This window comes from Theropithecus gelada, chromosome 11 (genome assembly GCF_003255815.1).
Source record: "Theropithecus gelada isolate Dixy chromosome 11, Tgel_1.0, whole genome shotgun sequence".
Lineage (NCBI taxonomy): Eukaryota > Metazoa > Chordata > Mammalia > Primates > Cercopithecidae > Theropithecus > Theropithecus gelada.
In genome coordinates, this window is record NC_037679.1 from 55,440,418 (window position 1) to 55,456,078 (window position 15,661).

Below are 15,661 nucleotides of genomic sequence, written 5' to 3' on the forward strand. Positions count from 1 at the left end.
TCCCCCCAAATGTCATGAATTCTTCTTCTTCTCAATGATTGTTCACATATCTCAATTAGTACAGTATAACATCATTTACAAAACTGTATTTTACATCATTTCTTCTATTATGGACTGTTTGATTCAACAAAAATTTTTAGCACTTTCTTGGCTGGTGTTAGGGATGTAGAGACAGGAATGCATAGTGAAGCGAGTCATAGAAATAAGTCTAAGCTGTAAAGTTCAAACATGGTTCTGTGGGGGTGTAGGAGAATTGTGCCATGCATTTCATCTGGTGAATCTTGGAAGACTTCTTAGAGGAGGTGAGGTTTAAGCCATGTCTAAAGAGTGAGTAAGACATTTACAAGGGTTTCATGGAGAGAGAGGGTGTCTGGATGGAAATATGGAGACATAGAGTTTCCTGGGCTCAACCTCAGACTCCAGGGGGTCAGGTCCTGGAGCACATGGTTCTGATGTGTAACCAGGGTTGGGAACTAGCAGACAAAGGCTCAAGTCTGTTCAGAGACCAGATTGCAGAGAAAATCTTGAAATGCCATCTCAGTGTCTGGGACAGTGAGTGCCAGCTATTCTTCACCTCTTCGGAAGACCAAATAAGGGGAGTTAAATGAAGCATGAGCATTTGGTTTTCTTTGAAGCTGAAGTTCCTGGACGTGAAGTGCATTAAAGACATGTAATATTTTTACGTGATGTGGCAAGCAAGGGCCTTGTCTGAAATGAGAAAGAAAACGCAGTTAAAAATCCAAACCAAAAACAGCACAGAATCTCTTTTGCCTATGCCAGCAGTTGACAAACTTTTTCTATAAAGAGCCAGAAAGTAAATATCTTCAGCTTTATGGGCCATATGGTCTCTGTCACAACTATTCCAGCATGCTGTTACAGTGCAAAAACAGTGTTAGACAATATGTAAATAAATGAATGTGGCTGTGTTCCAATAAAACTTTACTTAGGGACACTAAATTTGGATTTCACATAATTTTCACATGTTACAAAATATTATCCTTCTTTTGGCTTGTTTTCAAATATTTAAAAATGTAGATTCTTATTACTCACAATGGCCAAGAGGTAGAAGCAACCCAAATGTCCAAAACAAATGAATGGATAAATAAAATGTGGTATGCACAAACAATGGGATAGTATCTAGTTCTAAAAAGGAAGGAAGGCCAGGTGCAGTGGCTCATGCCTGTAATCCCAGCACTTAGGGAGGATGAGGCAGGAGGATTGCTTGTGTCTAGGAGTTCAAGATGAGCCTGGGCAACATAGCAAGATGCCATCTCTACAAAAAATAAAAAATTAGCCAGGTGTGTTGGTGCGTACCTGTCGTCCCATTTACTTGGGAGGTGGAGGAGGAACAATCACTTGAGCCTGGGAGGTCGAGGCTGCAGTGAGCTGTGATCATGCCACTGCAGGACTGCCTGGGTGACAAAGCAAGACCCTGTCTCAATAATAATAATAAAATAAAAAGAAAGGAAATCCTGTCACATGATCAATATGGATGATCATGAGGACGTTATGCTAAGTAAAATAAGCCAGTCACAAAAAGACAAATATTGTACAATTCCATTTATACAAAGTATCTCGTCAAATTCACAGAAACAAAAAGTAGAACCATGGTTGCCAAGAGCTGGGGAAGGGAAAGACAGGGGGCACGTGTTTAATGGGGATAGAGTTTCAGTTTCATAAGATGAAAAAATTCTGGAGGTGAGCTTCACAACCATGTGAATCTACTTAACACTACAGAACTAACTATACACTTAAAAATAGTTAGGATGGTAAATTTGACTTTTTTAACCACAATTAAAAATGAAAAAGAAAAGGCAAATACCTCTTCACTCAAAAGTCATACAGAAACAGGCAGTGGGTTCTGTGGACTGCAGTTTGCCAACCTCTGCCCCATGAGTGGCCTGTCTGAGGGCAAGAAAGATGGTCCAAGTCAATATTTCTCAAATGTCCCCCTGAAATACCTCTAACAACACAAAAGGGAGTCCGCAGACTCCTACAGAGGGCTGCCTATAAGTCTATACAACAATTTTAAATATGCTTTTAAATGAACATTTAAGAATCTTAGTCCATAACACATGTTGTTTTAATGTAAAATTGGCATTCACTGTAAACATCAGTAAAAACTGACACTTGTTCCAGCCCAGAGAGGGTGAGTGACTTAGTCAAGGCCCCATAGCTAGAACAAGTCAGGTACGGGACTGGATCCCCAAATTCCTGATTCCAGATACACATTCCACCAGACTGGTCTGTCTTACTATCAGGCTTTGGCTGTTCTTTCCCAGCCCTACCTCCTAGCCCCCCAATATTGAAGCAGTCTTCAAAGGTAGTGATGGCAAACCCTTTTGAGCTTCTATCAGAAATTCATCAATTCATAAGCTTCAAACATTATTTATTCAGCTTGGTTTATTGTAAATTTTAGTTTGGTTTATTGTAAAACTAGTTTTCTTCTCCCGCTCTGTTGTCTCATCCATCTGTAATTTTTTTCTTTCCTTTTGATAGCATCCCATTCTGTTATACAGTATAGGATGTTAAAGTGTAGAAGTGAGAGTGTGCCAGTCCTAAGCAGAGGTTTTAAGGAACATCACGTTTCCACTCACCCCTACTTAAGCTCCAACTCTCCTTGAGAACCATGTCCCAAGTGGTGTCTCTTCCTTTAGCCTGGTCCCAGAAGTGAGAAGCCAACATGCATTCAGCCTGCAGATTGGAGCCAAGCCCAGCCAAGCCCAGCCAACCTAGACTCATTTGTTGCCATAAGCTACTAAGTTTTGGAGTTGTTTGTTATGTGGTATTATCCCAGCAGAAGGTGACTAATACGCCCCTTCTTTTGGAACCAGGCTTTGATTTTTCTTTTGTTTTTTTTGGAGACTTAGCCCTCTTCCATTCTTCATACATAGGGTTGAGTTGAGCTGCCTCTCCCTGACCCTGCCCGTGTACCTTCCAGAGTATCACACTATCTCTCATTCCTCAAACACACAAATTTTGCATATCATCTCTGGTGGAATCTTAGCTGTTCTTTTTAAAGCTGAGAGAGTCTCACTTGTTTCTTGGCCAGCCAAAATATATGACCCTGGGCTCTGTCACTTGCTATAAAGGGCTCCTAAAGAACTCCTACTTGAAATCTACTCAGTCCTAACTCCTGACTGTTTTAAAACAAAAGCATAGAAAGGGGAGTGTGGATCATGCAATAGCAGATACCACATCTTTTGGCTGCCTTTTTTTTTTTTTTTTTTGAGACAGGGTCTCAAGACCTTTTTTTTTTTTGAGACAGGGTCTCAAGGTCTGTTGCCCAGGCTAGAATGCAGTGGTGTGACCACGGCTCACTGCAGCCTAGACCTCCTGAGCTCTGGTGATCCTCCCACCTCAGCTTCCTGAGTAGCTGGGGTAGTTGGGGCCACAGACATGCACCACCATGCTTGGCTGATTTTTGTATTTTTTTGTAGAGAGTTGGAGTTTCGCCATGTTGCCCAGGCTGGTTTCGAACTCCTGGGTTCAAGTGATTCGCCTGCCATGGTCTCCCAAAATGCTGGGATTATAGGAATGAGCCACCTCCCGTGGCCTTGGCTGCTTTTTGATTGTGGGAAGGAAAGCAAGGAAAACAAATAGCAGTTTTCTCTTAGAATGCAAAGAACGGAAGCTGCTGACACCTGAAAATAAAAGCTATGCCCTGTGCTTTGAGGAAGACCAGAGTCAGCTCTGAATCACCCATGCATGTGAAGAGCTGAGAGTAGTCGTGTGGACAATTCAAAATACCAGAGAAACTTACCAGGATTTCATATGGGCTAAGAAACCCTAAAGCTGCCCAAAAGTGTGTCAGTAGTGTTTTAGATGAGGTATTTCTACAAAACAATAAAACTGGTTGACAAAAACATGCTCCCTTACATGTTAGGATTCTACAAAGATTTGTTGTGCAAAAATAAAAGCATAAAAATCACTGAATTAAAATATACTTAAGTTTGGCTTTGAATATACTTTTTTTAAAAAACAGACTTCATATACTTCATATGTGCATGTGTGTGTATTTTTTATTTTTTTAAGAAACAGGGTTGATTGGGCACGGTGGCTCACACCTGTAATCCCAGCACTTTGGGAGGCCGAGGTGGGCAGATCACGATGTCAGGAGTTTGAGACCAGCCTGACCAACATGGTGAAACCCCATCTCTACTAAAAATACAAAAATTAGCCAGACATGGTGGCACGCATCTGTAATCCCAGCTACTCAGGAGGCTGAGGCAGGAGAATTGCTTAAACCCAGGAGGCAGAGGTTTCGGTGAGCAGATATCACACCATTGCGCTCCAGCCTGGGCGACAGAGTAAGACTCTGTCTCAAAAAAAAAAAAAAAAAAAAAAAAAAGAGAGAGAGAAAGAAACAGGGTCTCACTCTGTTGCCCAGGCTGGAGTATGAACTCTTGTGCTCAAGCGATCCTCCTGCCTTGGCCTCCTGAGTAGCTGGTATTAGAGGTGAGAGTAATATCACCACACCTGTCCCTTAGACTATTTTTCACTATTTTTTTAAGTGATTTTATTTTATTATTTTTTTGAGACACAATTTCACTCTGTCACCCAGGCTGGAGTACAGTGGCTTGATCTTGGCTCACTGCAAACTCCACCTCCTGGGTTCAAGCAATTCTCGTGCCTCAGCCTCCTGAGTAGCTGGGATTACAGGCACACACCACCACACCCAGCTAATTTTTATATTATTAGTAGAGATGGGGTTTCACCATGTTGACCAGGCTGGTCTCGAACCCCTGACCTCAGGTGATCCACCCACCTCAGCCTCCCAAAGTGTTGGGATTACAGGCATGAGCCACCACGCCCGGCCCTAAAGTGATTTTAGACTGACAACAAAACTGAGTAGGAGGTACAGCGGTTTCCCATATACCTCCTGCCCTGACACATGCACAACTTCCCCAATCATCAACATCCCCCACCAGAGTGGTACCTTTGTTGTAATTGAATCTACATTGACACATCATTATCACCCAAGGTCCATGGTTTACATTAGAGTTCATTCTTGGTGTTGTACATTCTGTGGGTTTTAACAAATGTGTCCAACGTTATAGTATCATACCGAGTAGTAGTTTCCTTGCCCTCTGTGCTCCTCCTGCTAACCCCTGACAACCACTGATCTTTTTTACTATCTCCATAGTTTTGCCTTTTACAAAACGTCATATAGTTTGGAATCATATAGAACATAGCCTTTTCAGACCAGTTTCTTTCAGGCGTATACTTCCTAAAGCAAAGCAACATGAGTTCTTAACTGTGTGGATTTTTTTTTTCCCCTGAGGATAATAAGTTTACATTCTCTCAGTCCAACAGCTGGATCATATAGGGACACTGTAGGTGCTCTGCTGAGTGACAGAAGACGACGACTGGGGATTAAAAGGATAATACCCAAAGTGGAAAATTAGCTGTGGGAAATCAGGCATTGATAAGCAGCCCTCTTTTCCATATCTTCTCCTTCTGCCCCACTCTCCTACCATGCCCCCACCCTACACCCCACAGGTTTCCCACTCCTTCTCAGAGGTCTGGAGGGCATTCTCCCATCCTTCCAGTGGACTACCCACATGAGCCCTGAAGCAAATGTCCGAAGGAAATTCCTATCACCTGTGTGTTCAGATAGGCACTTGGAGCTGGGATGTGAAACTAATCAGTAAAACACACCCGGTGCCCTTTAGAAGCTCACAGTTGATCGCAGTGAGAAATTTGTAAACAAATAATCTTTTCAGGAGAGATTGCAAAAATAGAAACAAATGTAGTGGAGGAACTCTTAGAATGTGGGCCTTTTGAAAGGACTCACGCTCAGCCCCCAGAGAATCTGACTTAACTGGCCTGGGTTGATTATATCGCTGGAGAGTGTCAAAACACTCCCCAGGTGATTCTGACATTAGCCGGGGCTGGGAACCACCCCAGACCTACTGAATCTGGGACTCCAGGAGAGGCCCAGCCACCAGTGGTTTAACAAGCCCCTCGGGTCAAGTTTAAAAACCAGGGGTCTGGGCTGCTAAGTGGCGGCATGGGAATGTAAGGTTCTGGAGCCTGAGTAGTGAGGCGCAGGCCTGGGAAGGGAGGGGCTCTTCAACAGGCATCCTCCCCACCTTGTGGGGGCAATGGGTGGGCTCTCCTATCAGCCTGGCCTGAGCCCTCAGAGGTGGGACCTCCTTGAGGGATGTGGAGGTGTGGAGACCAGTCCTGAGACCACACAGCCTCCCTTCAAGCCTCAGTCTCTGGCCCTGCGGGCACTGGTTATTTCCATGGCTTCCAGTGTTGTGGTTCCTTATCCTTTCCCCACAGACCCCCCCCCCCCCCCCCCCCCCCCCCCCCCCCGGGGGGCGGCCTTTTTTTTTTTTTTTTTTTTGAGACCGAGTTTCCCTCTTGTTACCCATGCTGGAGTGCAATGGGGCGATCTTGGCCCACTGCAACCTCTGCCTCCTAGGTTCAAGTGATTCTCTCACCCAGCCTCCCGAGGGGTGTTATAGGGACCCACCACTACAACAGGCTGATTTTTTTTTTTTTTTTGGTATTTTTAGTAGAGACAGGGGTTCACCATGTTGGCCAGGCTGGTCTCGAACTCCTGACCTCAGGTGATCCACCCGCCTCGGTCTCCCAAAGTGCTGGGATTACAGGCTGGAGCTAGCACGAGGGCTGCCTTTTAAAACATTGAAAACCCAGACAGGAACGGTGTCCATCTCCAACCCCAGACGGAAACTGTGCCCTCACCCACAGTAAAAGCAGTCCTTTGCCCAGCGCAACCAAACCCTGAACCCCACTCCCCTCTGCCCCCCAACTCTTCCATCCCGGCGGATGGGAAACAGCGAGTCCAGCCACCTCCCCACCTCGGGACGCCCCTCCCGGGCCAACTGCGCAGAGCACGACCCCGCCGTGGTGCCCCGCGCGCTCGACCCCCAGGGGGAGAGGTGAGGAGGGATCCCCGGCATCGGGGGAAGCTCGGCGGCTTCTGCGGGTTGCGGGCGGACCCCCCTCCCCGTGGGGAGGGGCTGCGGCCGCGCTGAGTCGCCGCGGGTCGGAGGCTCCTCCCCGGGGTGGCCGCGCAGGAAGCGGGGCGGGTGGGGGCGGTGCGGGGCGCGCGCGGGGCCGGGGCGGCGGGGGAGGCGCGGGCCTGGGCGGCCAGCCCCGGCGCACAGCCGCGGCCGGGGCGCGCGGCGCGGGGCGGAAAAGCCTGTTTACACAGACTGCACACCGCCTGGGGAATAATGCAGTAAAGGAAGTGAGCCGGCTCGGCCTGACTGCTCCAACTTCCTGCTCTCACACACACCAGAGGGGAAAAAAAAAGAGGAGCGAGAGAAAGAAAAAAAGGGGGAAAAATCAGGATCTCATTACAAGAGCCACAGACCGTCTGCAGACGCCTGTCAGCATGGAAAGTCGGGGGCTTTCGCCCGGGTCCTCCTAGAAATTCCCCCCGAAGAAGACTCCCCTACATCTGGGTAGGTAGCAGGGCTTCTTCTGCCTGTTGCTCGGACACTTACAAAGTTTCTTTGGTGGAGTTTTCTTTTTTTCTTTCTTTTCTTGGGCGCGATGGGGGTGGGGCGGGGGGCGCCGCGGAGTGGGCTGCCGGCCGGGGTGGGGGTGGGGGTGCGTCCGCACGGGAGGGCCGGCCGCGGGGAGGGGGCGCCGGGGATGCTCCTGCGCCCGCGTCGCTGCCACCGCTGTAGCCCGAGCTCGCGCCGGGCCCGGGGCTGCGGGGACCCTGCGCCCGCGGCTCACCTCCCTGGGGCTGCGCTGCGAGCCCAGAGGAAGGGGCGCCGGGCGTACAACCCTGAGAGCTTGCCCAGGGCCCCGCTGCAGGCAGCGCGGGGAGCGGGGGAAGGCGAGACTTAGGGTCCCTGGGAAGAACCGTGGCCGGAGCAGGCAGAGTGCCTGGAGGCTGGACCACCGCTGACCTTCCAACTGGGACCTCAGTCAGGTTCCCCTCGAGTGGGCAAAGGGCACCGGTGCTCGGATCCAGGGAGGAAGACAGGGATGGAGAGGGCGGTGGAGGGCATGAGTCGCGAAGGTGTGGGGCTGGGGGCTGCGTCCACTCTCGCTTGGCAGGTGACCCCCGCCCAGGTCACCGCCCCAGGCGCACGCCCAGTCGGACATTTAAAAGCCGGCGTCTTTACTGGGCACGGTTTTGGAGAAGGACCGGGCAAGAAATGATCTTGGGGCTCCTTCCACGCTCCATCCCTCTTTACTTTCGAACTTATTGTTGGCCTGTGACGCTACTGTAACTTTTGGGGAGGAGGGATTAAGATTTTGGAGTAGTTAAAACGCAAAAATAAAAGGTCTCGGTTTTGTTATCTTTTCTGAACCGAATCATCCTAGGGACAAGCTGCAGTTAGGCGGCGGGTGGAGGTGGAAGCAAGAAATGTTATTTCAGAAACTGCAAAAGGGGCTTTTTAGAAAAAAAAAAAAAAAAAAAAACGAGTGTCGGGAGAGTTTCTGGCTTGTCTGGAAACGGCAAGACTAATTGCCATGCGCTTCCGCTTTGAAACTGGCAGCAGACAGCATCTTGAAAATGACTCACTAGAGGAGCTCACAAAGAAACTGTGGTTTGCTCCTTCTCAGGTTTATGTATTTGTGCCTTTTACAGTTTCCTTTGTAGTGTTCGAGGGGTCCCCCGCCCCTTCCCCGCCAGCCCCCTCCCACCCTCCCTCCTTTGAAAGCCCCTGGCCGGTCTTTAACTCCCCCCACCCCAGTCCTCCAGCCTGGGGGTGGCGGGGAAGGGGGAGGCTGAGTTGTTTTTGGAGTTGGCTGGGGAGAGGGTTAAAGGGATTCTGCTGCTGCAGGGGGAAAAAGTTCCTTGAATTTTCCACTGGCTGCTGCAGGAAGAGAGAGCCCCCTTAGTCATTGCTAAGTAATGTCTGCACACACACCAACTAATCTCATTAGGAGTTTCCGCTGCTCGGCACAGGAGGGGTTTTGTGCAGCCACTGTCAGCCTGGAAGCCCGGCGCTGGGGAACGAGACAAGTTACGGCTTTATTTACTTAGGGGTGCAGCAGCCCAACGAGCTTTTTCAGGACATGTCTTGAAAACTTTGAAGTCACTTTGGCCATTTTGGATTTCAGATTTGCAGGTTTTTCTTTCCCGCGTGTGTCTGTGTGTTGAGGGGTAGGGGGAGAGAAGCAGCTCAACACACACCCATATTCTCCATCTGTGCTGTCTTTGGGGGTGGGAGGGGGTGGGGCATATTCCAGGCATCTATTCATGAGCTGAAATCCACTTGTGAGCCTTACAAAATACTGTCTGATCTCTTTTTCTTTCTCTCTCGCCATGGCACCCATTTATTTGGAAAAGGTCAGTTAGGAGTTTCAGTTTATGAGGATGATAAAATTACAAATTGTGTTAGGAGGGCACATGGGTCAGGCAGTTAAGGAGACTGTCCATAAGTGTTCTTAGAGTTTCCAGTAATGATCCTGCCTACAAACCCCTCTGAGTTTGAAAAGTGATGGTCTTTCTATACCAAATATAGCAAAGGCCTTCTGCTCTCTTAAAAAAAAAAAAAAGTTTAAAAAAAAATGTAAATGTTGCCTAGAAATGTGTGGAATTACTAAAAAGGGTCAAAAGGAACCTGATTGGAACGATGGGGCCCCTTTATTGACAAAGACATGTTGCTTTTAAGGTGTTGGCAGTTCTTTTACGGTGGCAAAGTGTGTCCTAAAAACAGCCCAAACAGCCCAAACAGCCTGACTGGGGTATGAGTCAGTGGACATGAGTACAGGATGTCCCTAATGCTATGCCTGTCACAGAGTAGGTGCTCAATAAATTGTAGCATTGAAAGCTGTGAGTAGGCTAACAAAACTTATAACAGATAAGAAAAAAGACTTACAAGATCTCATATATTTTGCGTGAGAGTTCCTTAAGAATGGAGATTGTAAACTCTCCAGAGTACATTTCCTTTAAATAAAAAAGGAAGTATTTAGAATTCCTCCTTGTAAGTAATTATTTGGGACACATAGGTTCATTTATGTCAATGGTTCTCAAGAGTAATTTTACCTCCCGGGAGACGTTTGGCAATGTCTGGATACGTTTTTGTTTGTTATAACTAAGGAGGTGCACTGGCTTCTAGAGGGTAGAGGCCAGAGATGCTGCTAACCAGTCAACAGTGCACAAGAAAGAATTTTTTGGCCCAACATTTCTATAGTGGATTGAGAAAAATCTTATTTAATGATGATGAAGATGATGAAAGCTCTTTAACACGCTTTCAGTCAACAAATAGGACATTGAAAAGTCATCAGCTCTACTTTTGGGGCCGCATACATAACATAGCATTCACGAATTTTCTCTTTCTCTTTTTGGTCAGTAACATGCAATAATAGAGTGACATACGGATGGTGACATTGTGATGGTGTACCCTTTATGTCCTGAATTAGGCCGTCTCTGAAACTCCGCAAGTATAGCATCTTCATGCACTTGGTACCAATGCTGTTGAGACCAGAATGGCAGTAGTCCAGATAGGGGAGAGCAGTGATTTGTCAGCTCCGTTTGAGTTTTGAAGTTACCTAAACATTTATTAAAGACCTCCTCTTTTTCTTGTATAAAACATTAAATAAGTCAAAAGTGCTAATATACAGTACATGTAACTCTGAGGTCATATATTAAAATTTGTAGTAACTTTTTGGAGCTTGAATCTTTTCCTGAAATTGGTCTTAAAGGACTTCCAGGCAGTGTATGTAAATTACAATATTCCCTTCTTAGCTGTCAGATACTGGATTTTGTGTGTTCTATGGTACCTAATTATATTCATATATCTGATTCAGAAGACCAATATGGTGCTGTGAAATGTTGCAAAACATGACCTGATGACAACCCAAAACATTTCATAGAAAACTATCCAAGAATGTGACTTCCTGGAATAGAGTCTTTTTTCACTGAGGGTGAGTTGCTGCTTACTAATTGTTAGTTTTGTTCCCTTCCAGTCCTAAGGAATGACTCAGTCATCTCCGTGTTTCCCAGACCTGGACTTCTCATGAAACTTTATTTTTTTAATTGTTTATATTGCCAGGGCTGGCCTTGCCCTCCTGGGCTCAAGTGATCCTCCCACCTCAGCCTCCGCAGTAGCTGGGATTACAGGTGTGAACCACTGTACCAGCTGTCTCATTAAAGATTCAAAGAAATGGGCTGGCTGTCTATTCTGGCTTTGTTCTGGCTGTAGAGCCCAGATGACTGTTTTCTGACCCTTTCCTAAGGTTCTGTACATAAATATACAGGTGAGAGGGGAAGGGGACTCCATTTTTGTCAGATTTTCTTGTATGTTTCAGGCGAAAGTTTTTTATGTCTTAGTTATCTTTAATTTCTCTTTGCTTGTATAAATCGACTTTTAACATACTTTGAGACCATGCTAGCAAAATAGTATCTTCTAAAGGTTGGTTGTTTTTTTTTCTTGTTGTAAAAAATATTAATGTGAATTGCCTTACAAAGATACAGAAAACTGCAATGAAAAAAATAGACATCTCCCATAATTCCACTGTTTACATTTTGATGTGTAATTGTCCAGTTTTAAAAAAATGCATGTGTGTCTATGTATATCCACACATGCACATACCATTTTTAATTGAAAGCACACTGTACTTACTGTTTTATAACTTTTTTCACTTAACTATCACTTAACACATTTTAATAATTAGTACTGAGACTGAAATGATCACATAGAGCTTCTATTTATTGATCTAATAAATGTGTTGGCTCAACCATGGATTGCCATAATTTCTTCATGGACTCGTTCAGTGTTTTTTTGTCCTCTGTGGTTCAAGTAATGTTCTAAGAATGCTGCCCTCTTGAAAGACTGAGTTCCTATGTGCTGTGAAATTCTGGATTTTGATGAGTTTCTCTGTGATTTAAGGATGAGTCATGATTTGCAGTAGAATATCAAGATGTAGTAACAGGAAGTACAGGGCACTACACATCAAAATAGAATGTTAAATGATGAAAGAAGAGAAACCAGGTTAAACTGAAAATATACTTTGAAATTATCCAACTACGAAGGGAGAGGAAGGTGTCATTTGTACGCTTTAGTGACTCCTATTACTGTTTCATTTTCTATCAGTGGAGTGTCCAAACTTTGAAGTTGGTGTTTTAAATTGATTTTTAGCTCAAGATTACTGCTGTTCATAGCCACTTTGAATTAGGTCATTCAGCCTTTGGATTGAAACATGGCAGTGAGACCATGAAAACTCTAGTTTTGCCACTTACAGAGCAGCCCCAGTAAATAAAATTAGCTCTGTGTGTGTGTGTGTGTGTGTGTGTGTGTGCGCGCGCGCGCGCGCGCGCGTGTGTAACCTGTGAAATTCTAAATGTCTTCAAAAATGGTAGATCACTCAGTCTTTTAAATAACTATTGTATGCAGAAATTCAACTCCCCATGGTTCCTGCCTGAAACCAAAATAAAAATGGCCTTTCATCCATTACTGGAGATTTACATACATGTCAGCATTTTTAAAATAAACTTTGAACTAGTCATTTCAATAAATTGTGATTTGGTTTGAATTCCCACTAGGAATAAAGTCATTGACTACTTTATTGCTATGTATTAATTTACATTTCCTGGAAAGTAATTACTACATTTTTCTAGGAATTATATAAGAGTACTTTATAACATGGCTGAGAAATTTACTTGTATATTTTTGAAGAAATTTAGATGATGTTATGTTGCTGTATTCTAATTTGAATTAGACTGAAATGAATTTACTTGCACACTCTAAAACAAGGATCTAAAGCACATAGTAAGTATGCTTAAAGTTTCTATAACTAAGAACAATTTCTGAATATCCATGTGTAAAGTTTCTATGACTAAGAACAATTTCTGAATATCCATGTGTAATGTGGGAGTGATGAGATAGGTATAAAACACTTATCTGGATAGCTTCTCTTTTTATTTTACTTTTTAAAATTGATATTTAATAAATACATATTTATGGGGTACATAGTGATTTTTTATATATGTATAATGTGTAGTAATTAGATCAAGGTAATTAGATCCATCATCTCAAATGTTTATGACTTATTTGTGTTGGGAACATTCATTATCTTCCTTGTAGCTAACTGGAACTGTATTATAGTCATCCTGCAGTGCTGTAGAACATGAGGACTTACTCCTCCTGTTGGAGACCTCCTCTTAAGACTGGTGAAGCTAGGGCCCCTGTACTCCAAGCAATAGAATAAAGAAAACGAGGCTCTTGGTATCTTCCCCTCTCTTTTTTCTTTAAGTTACAGTATGATTTACATATATTAAAATGCACAGATCTTAATGGCTATTGTATACATACATGTAACCCTGCTCAAAGAGACAATATTTCCATATACCCAAGTGTTTTTTGGCTTATGTATTTAGAGACAGAGCCTGGTTCCGTCACGCAGGCTGGAGTGCAGTGGCACTGTCATAGCTCAGTGCAGCCTCAAACTCCTGGGCTCAGGTGATCCTCCTGCCCCAGTCTCCCAAGCAGATAGGACTGCAGTTGTGCACCACCACACCTGGCTAATTTTTTTTTTTTTTTGAGACAGTGTCTGGCTCTGTTGCCCAGGCTGGAGTGCAGTGGTGCGAGCTGGGCTCACTGCAACGTCCACCTCCTGAGTTTAAGCAGTTCTCATGCCTCAGCTTCCTGAGTAGCTGGTATTACAGTCACGTGCCACCATGCCTGGCTAATTTTTGTGTTTTTAGTAGAGACAGGGTTTTGCCATATTGGCCAGGTTGGTCCCAAACTCCTGGCCTCAAGTGATCTGCCTGCCTCAGCCTCCAAAGGGCTGGGATTATAGGAGTGAGCCTGGCCTCTGGCTAATTTTTTTATTTTTTGTGGAAATGGGGTCTCATTATCCCTGGCTATTTGCAAAATTCCATTATGGCAATTTCATGATTCTACCATATAGATTCTTAAACTTCAGAATACCTTGATAAAATATTGTGGTATTTTATTTAACCTGCTTGGTTAAAAATAAATCAGAATGTATAGATTTCCTCATCATACAGTAAAAGGAAAAAGAAAAATCCTTTCTACATTACCTAATATCCGCAAAAGATTTAACCAAAAGTAATATGTGTTACCTTAAGACTAATTGGGATGAGAGGATATTAGTTAATCTTCCCAGACCTCAGTTTCTTTAGCCTGATGGTAAAGTGGTTGAAGCAGAGGCTGCGTGCAGTGGCTCACATGTGTCATCCCAGCATTTTGGGAGGCTGAAGCAGGCAGATCACTTGAGCCCAGGAGTTTGAGACCAGCCTGGGCAACATAATGAGACCCCGTGTCTGCCAAAAATTAGCTGGATGTGGTGGCGCTTGCCAGTAGTCCCAGCTACCCGGGAGGTCAGGGCTGCAGTGAACCGTGATTGTGCCACTACACTCCAGCCTGGGTAACAGAGTAAAACCCTGTTTTTTTTTTTTTTTTTAAAAAAGGGGGATTGAAGTGAAGAAGCTGAGATAATCCCTTTGAAGTCAGAAACCCTATTCGTGTACTACTATATTTAGAGGAAAGAACTTGAGTTCTTCTTCCAAGAGTTGTGAAAGTGTGATATGAATTTTTGCTGTCATCTCCAAATACCTAACTTACAGTCATATGCAGAAATGTAAACAGCTGTTTTGTGGTGGAAAAAGGGGCTCCCCATAAGTTTCCCCTTGAATTCCATTTTCACCCCTTATTGAATAAGGAACACTCCAGTGGAAGGCCAATGTTAGCTGCCATGCTTCCTTTCCTCCTAGTCTTTTGAGGTTTGTAACAGGCAGCACTGATTTCTAATGACCCACAGCCACCTCATTCTTGGGGACATCACTGACTGTCTGAGTTGGGTGCTCTGTAGCACCAGATAAGAGTTTGGTCACCTGGTTAAATTCCTCCTCCTTCCTTCTGATAGTCTGAAAGTGCTGTCTGCCCCCACTGCTGTATCTTGAGGGTTTTCACATTCCCTTGCACCCCCTCTGATCCCTTCTCTCCCTAGGAGCTAGAACAATCCTTTCAAAACGCAGATCTGACCAGGTCACTCTTCTACTGAAAAATCTTCTAGTGGCATCAGCTTAGGATAAAGACGAAAACCCCTAACTCAAGCTGCAAGATGTGATTTGGGCCAGCCAAACTGGCTTTACCTCAGTTCCTCAAATGCTTAGGGTGCCCTCTGCCCTCTGTCCACTGGGTCTTTGTCAATGCTGACAGGGAATTTTCCCCTGACCCCTCAATTTTTCAGACTCCACGCCTAACCAATTTGTAGATGTCCTTTAGTTCACACTCAGCTCCACCATCTTTTCCTGGGGAAGCCTTTCCTGCCACCTAGAGTAGATCTCCCTTAGTCATCTGCTCCTGGCCTTCAGAGCCCTTACCACAAGCTTTTTTTTTTTTTTTTTTTTTTTTTGAGAGATGGAGTCTTGGTCTGTCACCCAGGCTGGAGTGTAGTGGCACCATCTTGGCTCACTGCAACCTCCGCCATGTGGGTTCAAGAGAGTCTCCTGTCTCAGCCTCCCAAGTAGCTGGAATTACAGGCTTGTGCCACCACACCTGGCTAATTTTTGTGTTTTTATTAGAGATAGGGTTTCGCCATGTTGGCCAGGCTGGTCTCGAACTCCTGACCTCAGGTAATCCGCCTGCCTTGGCCTCCCAAAGTGCTGGGATTACAAATGTGAGCCGCCATGCCTGGCCGCCACAGGCTTTATTTACAGGTTTCTTCATTACCCGAATTCTCTCTCTCC

At 45.0% G+C, this 15,661-nt stretch overlaps 1 protein-coding gene across 2 annotated transcripts in view; it reads left to right on the forward strand.

Annotated features, from left to right (window-relative positions):
* The first annotated feature begins 7,121 nt into the window (after positions 1–7,121).
* ELK3 (ELK3, ETS transcription factor) overlaps positions 7,122–15,661 on the forward strand; it is a 78,747-nt gene continuing 70,207 nt past the window's right edge. For both annotated transcript variants that reach the window (XM_025402952.1, XM_025402951.1), the window contains exon 1: positions 7,122–7,442. The gene's annotated coding sequence lies outside the window, so the exon portion shown is untranslated. The remainder of the gene's footprint in view (positions 7,443–15,661) is intronic.